The sequence below is a fragment of the Brienomyrus brachyistius genome, chromosome 10 (genome assembly GCF_023856365.1).
Source record: "Brienomyrus brachyistius isolate T26 chromosome 10, BBRACH_0.4, whole genome shotgun sequence".
Lineage (NCBI taxonomy): Eukaryota > Metazoa > Chordata > Actinopteri > Osteoglossiformes > Mormyridae > Brienomyrus > Brienomyrus brachyistius.
The window spans coordinates 11,716,613-11,731,034 of record NC_064542.1 but is presented as its reverse complement, the minus strand read 5'-3'; the positions used below and the strand labels follow the sequence as shown (position 1 = coordinate 11,731,034).

At 43.9% G+C, this 14,422-nt stretch overlaps 1 protein-coding gene across 4 annotated transcripts in view; it reads right to left on the bottom strand.

The window, feature by feature from the left end:
* The window catches only part of arap3 (ArfGAP with RhoGAP domain, ankyrin repeat and PH domain 3), a 33,132-nt gene extending 23,325 nt beyond the window's left edge, over positions 1-9,807 (bottom strand). For all 4 annotated transcript variants that reach the window (XM_049028689.1, XM_049028692.1, XM_049028693.1 and 1 more), the window contains exon 1: positions 9,595-9,807. The gene's annotated coding sequence lies outside the window, so the exon portion shown is untranslated. The remainder of the gene's footprint in view (positions 1-9,594) is intronic.
* Between the last annotated feature and the right edge of the window lie 4,615 nt (positions 9,808-14,422).

Sequence of the window (14,422 nt, the reverse complement as noted above, 5' to 3'; positions counted from 1 at the left end):
GAAAACCTATTTAGAACCAAGGGGTGGAAATTTATGACTGAAACACTGGCAACTTCTGTTCTGGACTCAAAACACTGAAAATGAAGGAAAGATAAAAATCATTCTAGGGGGAATTTTTTTATATTACGCGGACATGTGTAAACTACTGTTTATCATGGTTTATTATACAGAATAAAGACTATGCTGTAATATCGAATAACTGCTATTTCAACTGTTTCGGTTGACTCAATTCAATTGTTTTTACGTGTTTATATTTATAAATCTGACCTGATTTAAAAACAGAAAACAGAAACATCTTAAGCAGCATCCAATTTATTTACATGCATCTAAAATGTCGATCATCTTGTGCACAACCGAAACCAGAATATCAATACCGTTAAATTAAAGGATGCTTTCGAAAGCCAGTAAAAGCTATTATTTTGACATCCTAAAAATGGGCAGTCACCAAGATAATGCACGTGCTGTTAGGTTTCATGACAGCGTAAATGTCGAAACAGCTGGAGTATGCTTTGGGTAACTGGCTCATTAGAAGATCTAAACTGCACATCAGAAGGCTGGAATGTGACAACGCTCATCCAGCCTCACAGTAATCAGCAATTATGGCCAAAGAATGCACAAGCACGGCTTAAGGTGAGACACCATACAGCTGGGTTCTCCAATTTCGGTCTTCGAAAGCCAGTCTGCAGCACAGTCTGCAGATTTCCCTGCTCCGACACATTTACTAAACCAGGTCATTAGCTGGTGGGCTGAATAAGGTGTGTCTGAGCAGGGAAATCTGCAAACTATATTGCAGACTGAAACTCCCGGACTGGAACCCTGCTATACCGGAATGATGACTGAAACAAGGCTTTCACCTTTTCATGGCCCCAAACGCAGAATTAACTCCCATATTAACAAGTACCTCCCAGTAGAGGGGGGAGGGGGTGAAAAGTTACATACATGTTCAGTAAACAACTGAACGAAACACGAAACTTAGCGAAACTCTATTCACAAAATCTAAGTATTGTTCGAACGCAAGGCACCCTTCCCTCATTGCATAACAGTCGTTATTTTACAGGCCACCAGCAGACTAACAATTAGCCATTGACAAAAAAAAAAAAAAAAAAAAAAAAAAAACAAACCCAATGCCAGTTGTGCAGCCTGACATTACAGACCCTGAGCAAACTGGGTCCAGTCTCCAGTGCTCACTACCCACGCACTCCATCACGACTTATGGATCCGCCCTGGTGTACAGCATGTGTTATAACAGAAACAGAAAGTAACCAGAAGATTACTGGCTCTGTGGTCTCTGAAGCACACTGTCAATGTGCTTCAGAAACAAACAGATTCACACTGGTGTAGATTACGGGGATTTTAAATTTTATTTTTTTTAACCCATCAGACCTGAATTAGTCGATAAGGGAGGGCAGATAAGGGTGCTAGGCCTGGGTATTCAGAAACACATGCGGCTTTGCATAAATCAGTCACCAGGAAACGCCCCTCCCCCACCCACTACCATCACCACCACTCAGAACATACAGGAAAAAGGACATTTCCTAATACTTATAAAAACATAAGGAAAATGGGGTGATGCTGATCTGCAGAAAATGGAGAACGGTGATCTGCAGCTCAGCGGGTTGGGCCTCTGTGTCTATGATTGGAAGGTCACTGGTTTGTAGAAGGTCATGTACAGTAGAGTTGGATCTGAACTCAAACCCCCCCTGAAAAAGCTCAGCGGCACCATATAAACGGCTGACCCTGCGAACCTTCACTCTCACATGCGTGCGTGTCCCAACGGAGAGAAGACGGCATATCCGAAAAGAAGCATTCCGAAGTACTCCTTCAATCATTTCACGCAAACCCCACAACGCCAGGTTAGGTGCTTCAGCCCCTCGACAGTGGATTTGTAAGGTGAGACAGAGGCTCCATGGCCCCCCAACTTATCGAATGAAGTCAAGAAGACCTGAGGTGAAGCAAAATGCTGCAATACGTCAGACTTCAAACCGCAGAGTTGTGCTGTTTTCATAGGACCACAACTTAAAAAGGGAAAAGCTTTAATCCAACCTGAACCTGGACGGCATTAGCGAGAAAACAACCCAGAAGGCAAAACAAAAAAGGACTTTCTCTCTCTCTGCCCATGTTGCAGAAAGATTACTGCGTAGAGATTCACCTTGGAACTATATGTGGGTACTCTCATACTGGCTAATTCACAACAAAATTTATAAATGAATAAAAAAAAGCAGAGTCATTAGCTTCCCCTGTTTATAAAACCCAACCCTGCTGTGTCCCACTGGGGAGGAGACAGGGGTCACATGGGTCAAGGGCCAGAAATGGGGATGCTTCATCATTGGCACCCAGAAAGGAAAAAGCAGGCACTGGGGAGGCGACGAGAAGCGGATGTGATTCACATCCTAGCCTCTTCTGAGTAGTATGCTGGCAGGTGACCTTTGCTGCCCCACAGATTGCAGTGGGGGGAGAGGGGGAGAGGGAGGAGGCAGGAAGCAAATGGGCCTAGCTGATAAAGCCTCGTTAAGGGGGGGTCTCTTTCACAGAGCAACTCTTGTGGTTATCACAACATAGTGGTTGTTGGAAAGACGGGCAAATCTATCATGAAAACCCCACCCAATGGCAATAACAGGCACCATCACCATCACCATTCGCATTTCACTGAGCCACATCTGGTGCAGCGGTTCACTTATCCTGTGTCAAGTCGGTGAGATTCTTCATTAAAAATAAATCAGGGAAAATCTAACGAAAAACTGACCTTTAAAAAAGGTCAAAAAAGGAAAAACAGCTTAAAAAAAAAGTGTGTGTGTGGGGGGAAACAAGACCTTGATGAAACTGAAATACAGGTTAAATAAACACACTGATTAAACCAAAAAAAAATTATATAGGTTGAGGATTTCACACACATGCTTTGTTTTTCAACATCTGACTCATAAACACGCATGTCGAGACTTGCAGTCAGTCACTGGTGCCCATAGCACATGGTAAAAATTGGCATGACAGGTGACCCTGGTTATGTTCAATGGCATCGTGCCGAGACTTCCCAAGAACGGCTCAAATAAATGACTTCCAACAATCTCCTTGTTATTGTCTTCTTGTGGTATGCAGACTCAGCTGCAAATTTGCAGATTGCAAATTAAATTTTAACTCCTCCTACAACACATTTGACATTAGGTATCGGACACTTTAGCAATCCTTCTGAAATTCATTGACAGATCTAGCAAACAAGACTGTAAATTACAAATCAGCTGTAATTGCATAACAGCAGGGAGAAGCTGAGATCCATACTAGCTTGATAAAGCTCTCTCAGTCTCACCCAGAAGCCATGAGAAACAGGCACCCTTAAACAACACTGCTATGCGTCCAATCGCAGCCAATCAGCCCCGGCCAATCAGCCGCAAGATTGCAGGCCTAACCCACATACCCTGCGAAAAAGGTCAAATCTGTAACTTCTGCAGTCTTAAAACCTCATGTTTGCTAAGGAACAACAGCGCAACCAGCTAAGGCATTAGAAGGAAGAAAAAAAAAAAAGAGATAAAATTGGAGCCGTTTTGCGGTTATATAAACACATAAAAACCATAAAATCGCTCAGCGCAAGGAGCAGAAGGCTGTCACAAACCGTCCCTTCCACGTCTCATCACTACTGCAACATCTCTATGTATATAAAACGTTAATATTTTACAATTATCTTTGTATGCCGTAACAATTTGGCAAAAAAGCTGCAACTGGAGAAGCAAGGCACTGAATCCCATGAGGGGCTGGATTATCGCGTACCGTCGACCCCTGGGTTCATTTCTTTAATTTATCGGCCACCGTTGGGTTTAGACCTGCTGGTGATTAGCCAACTAAGCCCCACTGGGTTAGCTTTCACCCATTAGCAGAATCCAGCAGCTGAGGAATTCTGGAAACGCGCTGTGAGCTCCAGTTCCACTTGAGAGCCATGTCTGGAAATAAACAAAGAGGATGTCACCCCTTCCCCCAACCCCCCCCAGCCACCCCCCACTTTGACTCCCCTACACCCCACCCCACCCACGTTCTCCCAGTCAGATCCGAGTGACTAATCTGAGGTCTTGCTTTCTGCAGACCTTTCACGGCTCTGCTCTTGCTCGAGGACAGCCAGCAAAAAAAACACAGGATACAGCTGTCCCTCAAAGCTCCCCCCAAAAACAAGGCCCCGCTCCCAGCCCCGACTCCCCCGGAGATAGCAGAGATGGCACCATGCGGTGGAATAGCAGGAATGGGCTTGCCGGTCAAGCCCACAGCAGGTCAGGGCTGAGTCTAGAGTGCCTACATCCTGGAAAAGTGGCCCAGGTTCTTCATGCCAGAAGTCAGTCCCCCCCCCTCGAGCAGCAGCAGGCTATGCGAGGAGCCGACCAAACAGACCCAACACCTGCAAGGGCTGAGAACCCACACCACAAAGCCTCTTTCTGGCCCTTCAAAACTTGGGAAAAGGGCGGCCTGCCTCATCTCCGTCCACCGCCAAGTTTGACCCACAGAAGACTAGTACTCATACAAGGGCTTCCTGGGAAATCAGACCTGCTTTTCGGCTTTCGTAGCCCAAGGTTCTTTCATTTCCACAGCAGATGGTGACCGTTTCCGCCAATTGTCTCGTGTCCTTTCTTTCTCTTCTTCTTTCATTGCTACTGACCACCGGCTTCTGAGCCAGAGGATGTGGAGGTGCCCAAATGAGACGTAAGGGTGCAGGGGGTGACAGGAGGCTCTTAGGACTCATATATATATAAATTAGTTTTTAAGTGTTAGGACTATATATATATATATATATATATATATATATATATTGTCCTAACACTTAAAAACTAATTTTAATTAACTTCCGAATCCAGAACAAGTTGATTACTGTCAAAATCTTCCGAGCACTGCTCCTATTACACTTTATTTAGTTTATTTCCAAACTATTTCAGCAAGTACTCTTACACACAGCAACGTACACAGCCTCAGTATCACTCCATTTCCCCCCAGCAAACAGTCATTAAACAGGAACAAAAACAACAGCGCATTTGTTTCAATGGCTGCAGACACTGCCAGAGGCACGAAGTCGCCGTAAACGCTGGTCGTTAATAGCAGACAGCAAGGACCAGTGGGAGGTATTTTTAAATCTGCAATGGAGCTCTGATATCATGCCAGGAGACAGTTCCGCTGATTGAGGGGCAGAGGTACCACACACACACAACTGATGGAGAGATCTGAATGGTCCCGGAGCTCTGGAATCTTTTTATTCACCACGTATGAAAAGTGCGAGGAATTTATTTTGGTGCAAGTGATGGCTAGAAGTGCACAATAAAACACAATCAGGACAGAAATACAAACAAAATTTTTTTGCATAAACAAGAATAGAAATGTACACATAATTAATTTTTATATGCATACATAAGTGAGACAACCAGTGGGCTTAATGCTCTTTAGCTGGATGACGCCACGTAATTTTGCAATTCTAATCGTGAAATTGTAAATTCAAAACAAACAATTTTTGATGACCCCGGGAGAAGCTCTCAAACAGACAAGAACTAGAACAGCCGATTCGCTGGGGGTGGGGGGCAAACAAAACTCCAGCGCACAGCTGCCCATGCCAGTTCTCTGTGCTGGGGAGACATGTGCAAGCAAGTTGCCCTGAGGGTGGTCATTTTCAGCATAGGCTAGGTGAACAACAATGACGTTAACTACAGGCCAACAAACAAGCCCCTATCCCACTCCAAAGAGCCGTGAATCACCACCAACTCTTACAAGCCTGTAACACAACTTCGACCGCAATACTACACAAAACAAAGAAAGACATTTAACACAACAAAGGCCATTAACACAATGCACAAAATATTAGACAATCATGTAAATGGAACCGGCTGTCAAAGCTGTACATCAGTATAAGATTAAGCAATTAAGTAAATTTAAACTTATGATTCAGTAATAAAAACCACTGATACAAAACACCTTAGATTGCAACACAGCAGTTTTTCCATAGAAAAAAACAAGCCCTTAAACTCCAGCATGTTTCAACAATACAAAATAGAAGGCAAGCTTGACATATGGCAACAGGAGATGACAGGAAATCCCATACTGACACAGACAACGTGAATCTTGAGAGTGGCACACACATGACCTAGCGCTGAAAAGAAACTTGCACTATAAACCAGGGAGGTGTTCCACAAAGCAGGATTTCTTGGTTAGTTAGGTTTAACTAGAACTCATGTTTGTCCAATAAGAATTCAGGTAAGGAGGATTTCTATTGGATGATCAAGACCTCTAGCTAAATTAAATCCAGCTAACCGAGAAATCCTGCTTTGTGGAACACCGCCCTGGAGACACTGCAGAGATGCCGCGATACTGTTCTCTTCCCCTAAAACAAAACATAAAACACGGCATCAAGCTACTGTTATTTTGTTTTCGTGATATTCTGTAGCCCGTGTTTGTCAGGGAGAGATTCAGGAGATCTTCACTGCCAGCTCATCTACATGCATGTACGCATCAGAGAAATATGAACTCTGATGACCATGATGCAACCCTGCACAAACAGAAGCGGCATGGTACAGTAGGTTAAATTTCAGCCATCGGCTCGGTGAGATTCTTCGTTAAAAATAATCGGAGCCGAACTAACGAAACTGTCCCAGCTTTAAAGAAATGTGTGGAAGCTTTCAAGAGAAAAGCGTTCGGGGGGAATCAAGGGTCTTTGGGGTACGGGGGGGGGGGGTATGCTGTATATAAATATAACAGTGGGCCACTATTGTGGAACACAATGCGATTTTGTTCCATACTCTGCCGGTGACTGGGCATGCTTGTTTGCAGAGAAGCCAGCCTCTTCCCTTGGTCACATTTTCGGCACATCAGACTGAGGTGCTCTGTTTCATTCAGATGGTCACCCAGCCCCCCCACCCCCCGTTTTCTCCTTAATTGAGAAGAACAGCCTCAGCTGCCCCATGTCCCCACAGCGCATGCACCATTTCCAGAGCCTTATCACACAGGAACACCCCCGGGTCACAAGTCATCGCCCCCCCCCCCCCCCCCCCCCACTCACCACCACCTCCACCCTGCGGCTCAATCTGAAACCTTCATCGATACCTACGCTCAGTGTTCAGATTCAAAAACTGCAACTGAAATGTCTATTGGACCGACAGGAAAATCACTCGTGTAACAGGTCGGCCAATGAGCGTGCGTGTTAGGGAAGGAGTGTGTGAAAGCTGCCTCTATCCCATAACCATGTGTGTGCGAGCATCATACCGAAATTACCAGTCATCCAAACGGAATTCTATAAATAGAGAAGAACAATCTAGTAAAATCGGTGAGCTGCTTTCGGGAGTTTTATCGGTTAACCAGTTGAATCAGGTTAGACCTCAGGTTTTCAATCACCAAATTCAGAGGCGAGGAACCTGATCCACGGAGGGCCGCTGTGGGTGTGGCTGTTTGGGATGGACCCCCAATCTGCCAATAACAGTGGGTCCCCAGGACTGGAGCCGAGAACCACTGCTTTATAATTAGCTGACTGAGAGACCTGCGCCCACATCAGCCCTCCATGGAACAGACTCCCCACCCCCGGTTTAAACCACACTATCCACTTCCTATTGCATGCGAGTCACCTGTTTCGCACGTTCCCCCCAAAAGATACCTGCTAAAGTTCAACTTTTATCCACACTTTCGTCATGACAGCGATTGTCTGTCTGCCTTGGTCTGCCAATGCAGCCAAACCCAGGTATTAAAAGCTTGCATGTGTCTTGTAACCAACCCAACAGCACCAGAAGCAAGCAGATGGAACGGCAACTGGGGCAGGCTATTAAATATAAGTGACAACTGGCCTGCTTCGTCCTTGCATCTGAATATGTAATAATACAATACCAATGCAAAATACTGCAGACTTAAAGCGGCTGGACCTTCTGATGTCAACACTATCATGTTCCATCGAATCAGCAGAATCACATTTGTATGGACTAAGAGTGCCACAGCACGTTAGCAAACTAAGCAAATTCAACACCTAACTTCTCTAACTCGGCTTATCTTCTCACAATGGAAAACTTCTTTAGCACAGTGTGAAGACGTTTCTAACCACCTACCAAAAGCTAACAAACACCTCTTCAGCGCAAGATAACGGAGATGTTTTGTTAAACTATAAGCAGACTTTTGACAAACACTTCTACACATAGCAGTGTCATCAGAACGTAGAGACATTTGTATAGTTCTGAGTCAAGGTTAATTCGCAGCCTCCACATTTAAAGTTTTTCAGTCTTTAACAGCTCTCCTTTTGATATCTGACACCTGATCACAACTTCCGGCTGAAGAGGTTGCCGCATTGAAAAGCATGTTAAGGTTAGGTGGCCTTCTGATAGCAATGAAAGGGTCATATGAAAGTGCCACAAAGTTAAATATTGATGACTTTTTGCTACTTCTCGATTTCCTGCTGATCTGCTTAGTTTAACAGCAAAAAAACGCAGCAAGTCTGCTCAATATGCACTTACTATGAAAACTTTGAAGATTAACCAAGAATTCTCCAAGGAACTTTAAATCATATTCAGTGATCTTACTAATCTCAGATTAGTCCTACATAGTTTTATTTGCGAAGATCGGAATCTATCCCTAGAATTCAATGACCCTCAAAATACAGTACTGAGCCGATGGTCTCTGAAGATTAGTACTTACAGCCAGGGCTAAACTAAATTTTTTGTTTAATTATAGTTTACAGAATAGAAAGATCTGATAAAACAAAACAAACAAACAAACAAACAGATGGAAAATAGTCCACCCGCGCAACAGCGTCTAAAATTGTCGAAAATGCGGCGAAACATTGCAAAGCAAGCGGTTTTTGGACAGGAGTCAAAGCCGTCACAAATTCTGACAGGTGATCAAAATGAATTTAACTAAGGCCATGGTATTTAAAAAAACGTAGCATACATATTTATTTATTTTTGCCACAGATAAAGACGAGCCTGGCCACGATTGTCCGTGCACTGACAGCCTGATGAAGCATGTGCCTAGGGCGTAATTGGGAAAAGTGGATTTTGGAGTTGCACGGGAATCAGGCTCATCCGTGGTAAGAAAATCTGGCCGATATCAAAAGCGACAAAGATCAGGAGGAGGGGACCGGCGGGAGCTGCGGCCAGATCGCGTGGGAGCCGCCGGAGGCTCCTGTTATACTCCCAGCATGGGAAGCGGATGCACCGAGCTCGGCCGCACTATAACATCCGTGACCCACAACCCAAAAGAGAAAGTTTAACGATAACAGATGAAGAAAACTGCGTCCCGGAGCCCGGGGAAACAGTACCACGCGATTGCCTATAAAAAAAATCCCACGGTTAACCGAACCACATCATTATCATTCCTTTCTCGAAATAGGAAGTTTTTTGTTTAAAAAAACAACAGCCGTCACTTTGTTGAACTTAAGATATAACTACCTTCATTAATTGATTAACTCAGATCAAAAGGCGAATCGGATGACATTTGGCTGATAGACTGAACTGCAAACTCACGCGATCCTATTCAGTCAGCGCACTTGCAAACTTTTCTTTCTTAAATAACTTTCCCAGACGACTATTTCGAAGTCATTTTGCTACAAGATAGATGCAGGTGGGTGGCTTTTAACTTAAAGCATAAAAAAACACGAAACCTTACCTCCCTTCATTCACTGGCTCTTGTTGCGGCAAATCTCCATTAAAAAAATAAATGCAAAATGAATCCGTTACACCCGCATTTCCTGCCAACTAAAACAGCGGATAAGATTAAAACGAAAAATATGTGGATTCTTAAAAGTGCAGGACTAGCGGCCGAACCACGACGAGGAGAAGATTGCTAAACTGAGTCTTATCAGGGAAACGGCGACTAGGTATCAACAGAGCGCTTAAAGGGCGGGGCGCCTGGGAGCAGGAAAGGCTTCGCCGACTTTTTTTAAGCCGCTCCCCTGCCTTTGCGCTCTTTAAGTGACAAGTAACTAAAGTGAACGGGCGCCGCTGCGAAGTGAGCGTCTAAGATTTTATCATTTTACTGGTGCTGTGAAATAAGCTCGGGGAGGGTGATGAAAGGGGACAGGGACTCAACATCAACTTCATCTTAGACCTGAACTACAGGAGTTGCGGGAGAATTACGAAGGTGCTCATTCCTCACGGGTCCCCTTTTGATGACGTTGTGATTTGAGGTGCCGGGCGGTGTGGTCCCACACTTTGTGAAAAGCTGATTCTATTCCAGGGTGCTATGATGGTGTTTGACACTCACCTACAAACTACAGCAGGGTGGCCGACTTTAGTTAGCAGGCTGGCGTGAGGATTTTCAATTCGAGACAAGTCTGCACACGCATTTACATATGTGACAGTTTTATTACCTTGTAAATAATCTCTAGGGTTTGCAAACTGCCCCAATACCTTTTGATGTAGCTAATTTTAGGTTTATAATGGAATAATATAGATTTGCCGTAAGATTTCTTGAGCGTGACAGTCTAAAAGTTTGAGTATGAGATGCGTGAGAGTTTGCAACCCCTGCTACTTATCAGCATCTGGCTGTGTCAATGAGTGCGTGTACACGGTTGTCAGAGATACAAACATCACTTTGTCCTAATATAACCCCTACTAGTTTAAATGCATATCAGTTAGCCTTCAGATGCATGCCTTTCTTGCTGTGATGTTTTCACTCATTTTGCTGAGTTTTAAACGAAACTGGGAATTAATTTTCCTAGTATTTTGTACACATTTTCATGATGTTTGACTTTTCAGATTTTTAGCATGTATTACATTTGATCTTATTTTGATGCAATAATGATGCTAATAATTATTTTTTCCCCCCAAGACCTTGACCGGTTAGAAGATGGATTGACGGTGATTCTTATCCGGTTGATAACATGATTAATATTATACATATAATCATTTTATTCCGATTATGCTGAGTGAGTCCCTGATCATGTGTTGCTCATATCTGCCAACACCCAGGTTTGCGTGAACCAGAATTTTCACAGTTTCTTTCTGAATCACTCTTCTGTTGATTTCACAAACCCGTTTCAGACTCTGCACACACAGAGACAGGAAGGGTAATGCTGAAGACTAGAGAAAAAAAAGAGAAGGTTGGTTGACCTCCACAAGCCCGTCTAATAGACATACAGAAAGGGGAAGAACAGCTGTGTTCTTAATTACAATGGTCAAGGTGGGGTGGGGGAGTCAAATGTGAGATTTCAGCTATGTGAGACGGTCCCTACTGGACAACTTAGGATTCATTATTGAATTAAGTGAGGCAGACGTACAATCTGTTCTCTGATCAGTTCGTATGAATTCCCACATAGCAGGACAGTGTGAGTGCCTGTGGGGAAGAGTTCTCAGGCATAAGTTACAGTGTGAATAGAAGAGCAGAAATGGAAAATCCATGCGAGGGAGACCTCCGGGCCCTCATTGTGAGAAATCGAACAACCTCCAGCCCGAGGAGTCTCCTTTCCTTCCTCAAAAACAATCTGACTCTGATGTAGACAGGAAGAAAGCCAGATGGGAAACAGGAAGTGTCTGAGACAATACAGATTCTGAGGTGTGGCTCAGAGGGTGAACGTGCACTCAGAGTGGTGGACAGCGCGAGTGTCACTTAAGCTTCTGAAGCGCCAATGTCCGCTGAGCCTCCCATTCCAAGGCTGCCTCTTCAAAGGTTTTTTTTTGGTCATTGAAAATAATGCATGTAGATTTACTAAATACGTTAGGCGCTGTCCAAGTAAAACCAAGCTCCAGTGTCACATGCTGAATGTAAAGTAGATAACCAGTTAATCGAAGTTGCTTTTGAAAGGTTCCCTGCTGAAATTTTTTATTTACCTCGGACTCTGAATGTAGAAGGCACAGATTTCATTGCTTGAGTGTATATAGACAAAGGGTAGTCAAAATAACAGCAAAATCTAATAATATTTGTATATCAAGGATCTATTAAGGATTAGGGCCATGCTTTACCATCAGAACAGCTACAGGTTTACTGTCGTAAATGTCTCGATATAAGACCATTCTTCAAGAAGTAAAGCCTCCCGTTCTTTAAGGCAGGGTTTCTTAACCCGGCCCTCGGGAACCCCCAGAAGGTTCATGTTTTTGCTCCCTCCCAGCTCCCTGCCAGAGTCCCTGGTAGGAAGCTGGGAAGGAATGAAAATGTGGACTATCTGGGAGTTCCTCGAGGACTGGATTGGGAAACACTACTTTACGGCATGGAGGAGGTGGAAGTCTAGTTTGCACTCTGCACTCCAGGACCTTCTCACAAAGGTTTGATGATTTACAGATCTGAAGGTCTTTGACTTCATCTTGGTGTTGAGGAAAGCACTGCTGGGTTTAAATTTTTCTAATTCACCTGCAATTTGGCCGTCAACTACTTGGCATCATTGCAACTGTCTGTTGCCTCATGTTGCTTTGAAAACTCATGCATCAAAGTGCTTATCTTCATACATCTGGTACAGAAGCAATGTACCGCATATTGGCATTCGTCCCAGTGACTCATCTTTGCAGCTGCATGCATAATTGTGATTTATTCACTTCAAAGTCATGAGATATTTCTGGTTTTTTTGTCCATCCGCTGTGTGTATGTGTGTGTTCAGTGTATATGTAGACATACAGAGACCAATTGACTATGGTGTCTGTATAGGTACCAGATTAAACCAGATGCATACTGAAACAAAATGGATCCAGGCTGTACTTTATAGATCAAAGCATTAGTTATCACATGTGCAAATCTAACATTATGATAACTGAATAATCTGCGTGGTGGCAGACCAAGATCAGAAACGTTGGCAGTCGTTCTGAGGACGGAAAGAGAATATAAGCCTTGCAAACGGTTCTGTTGAGGGATGCTTGTCCTAGTTTTGTAACTACTGTGTAGCGACCTCAGGTAAATTTCATGGGATCACAAATGACATGATATGGCCGAACAAGCAATTGTGAAGGTAACGTAGCATCAAATCATTTTCACGGTGAAACTCGTGGGGGTACTAGATCTGTCCACAGTGGCTTGACAAATTCTTTTTATTATAATAATAATACAAGTATATGAATTGCTTATCTAGTATATGGTTGCAGTAAGTCTGCAGCCTATGTCAGGATGCACAGGGCACATGGCAGGGGAGCACCCTGAGTAGGGTTCCTGTCCTTCACATAGCACACACGCTGACATACTACAGGCTATTTATAGCCACCACTCCACCTAATTGCATGTTTACCACCAGGCAGTAAGTCCAGAATCTGGGGGGTGTTCAGCAAAGCAAGAATTCTCAGTTAGCAGGGTTAACTTAAGCTAGAAGTTGTGATTGTCCAATGGGAATGCTCCTTAGCTAAACTCTGATTGGATGATCATGACTTCTAGATTAAGTGAACCCAGCCAAATGAGAAATCCTGCTTTGTGGAACCACCCCCCTGGAGTTTTACTTACACAAGAATGTTCTGAGGGCAGAAGGAACAATGGTTGGTTCAGAAAGATAACCAATCAGATTGGGTCAAAGCAACTGGAGAAGGCGTGGCTAACGCATCCAATTGGTTGGTCCCACCTCCTCTACAATCTGATTAGTTATCTCTCAGAACCAGTCATTGTTCCTTCAGCGCTCAGAACATTTTTCTGTAAGTAAGACTTCCATGAGCATGAAATCCACAGAACCGTGGGAACATTAGAACTCCACACAAACATAGATGGAGGTGGGATCCAAACACAATCTTGGAGGTATGAGGCAACAGAATTAGCCACTAAACCATGCCTATGCAGAAATAGAAATGCAACAAATTTATTACTCCATATACTTCAGTGAGCAGTATCCATCCATCCATCCATTTTTATACCTGCTTCTCCAATGTAGGGTCTTGGGAGTCCAGAACCAATCCCAGAGGCTTCAGGGAACAACCCAGGAGGGAGCACCAGCCCATCACAGGGCATATGCACATCATACGCATCTATGGGCAATTTCCACATACATGAAACGGAGGCAGAGACTTGAACCACAGTCTTAGAGGTGTGAGGCAGTGATGGTACCCACTGTGCATCCTGGGTGAGCAGTACTTATTAACAGGGGCAGACTAACTTCTCTGGGGGTCCCAGGCTAACATGAGTAGTGGGCTCCCTAAGGTGACCATTCAAGCTATTTTTGAAAGACAAACAAGAGTAAATTAAATATGTTGGTTAATAACCTGCTAATCAAAGCGCATCGCGCCAGCGTTAAACCTACTGAACAGGGTGGGGGCAGGAGTTCCGTTGATAAAATTCACCAAATGCGGGGAGGGTGGTATCATGAACAGACGAACAAATGGCCAAAGTTAAAATATATTATATTATAATACATTATATTTTAACCAAAATTGTTATATGAATGGTTCGGAGCGGGCATTTGATCAGCAGGGGCCCAGGGTCATTAACCCCCCCCCACCCCAAGGTCCGTCCCTGTTTATTACATTATCTGTTTAGCGGATGCTTTAACCCAAAGCAACATTTTTCTGTGGAGCATTTGGGCATAAGGGTTTTG